At 40.0% G+C, this 648-nt stretch overlaps 1 long non-coding RNA gene across 1 annotated transcript; it reads right to left on the bottom strand.

Annotated features, from left to right (window-relative positions):
- Positions 1–169: 169 nt before the first annotated feature.
- On the bottom strand, positions 170–648 carry LOC118560706. Its single transcript, XR_004929541.1, has 3 exons — positions 469–648; positions 337–393; positions 170–261 (listed from the first exon to the last, which is right to left on the bottom strand). It is a non-coding gene; the product is annotated as an uncharacterized LOC118560706 (long non-coding RNA).

Genomic DNA, 648 nt, shown 5'->3' with positions numbered 1-648 from the left:
TTGGTTTCTTGAAAACGGTGAGCTTGACAAATGGCGCCCTCTTGTGTTTACACCACGGCAACCGTCACTCACTGCAGCGGCCTTCCTCTTTAACGGTCCTAACCGGCGTTGGCTGGAGAGTTACACTGTCACTCACTGCGGCTGCTGTCGTCTTAACGGTTTGTAACCGGCGCTGGCTGGAGGAGTTTTCACTGTTGCTCCAAAGTGACAACACTGGCACGGCTTCCTTCAAAACGGGCTCTTTAATAAATGCCGTGAAAACTACAAAAATAAAGACAAGCTTTAGAAATGGATACATTACAGACAGTCAGGTGACACATACTGTAACAAAGTTACCTCGTGACCGCCTGCCACTTCGGAGGTCTTTAATAGATTAATTCTTCTTTGTCCACTCTAAATTAAATATTAAGTAATTAAAACCCCATAACCAATAAATTTACAAAATATCACAAACATAAATACAAATACCTTTACAGCTACAGGAAATACGAGACTGCTACTCTTTCCCAGATTTCTGCTCCTTCTCTCATGCAAATCCTGCTACCTTTCTTATTATATACGCAAATCTCGCGATAACTTTCAACAAATAGTTTCAAAAGAATAAAATACAATAATTTTACATAAACCTCAAAATTTGAACTAAACAAC

The sequence above is a fragment of the Fundulus heteroclitus genome, unplaced genomic scaffold, assembly GCF_011125445.2.
Source record: "Fundulus heteroclitus isolate FHET01 unplaced genomic scaffold, MU-UCD_Fhet_4.1 scaffold_461, whole genome shotgun sequence".
NCBI classification, from domain to species: Eukaryota; Metazoa; Chordata; class Actinopteri; order Cyprinodontiformes; family Fundulidae; genus Fundulus; species Fundulus heteroclitus.
This window is presented reverse-complemented; position numbering and strand designations above follow the sequence as displayed.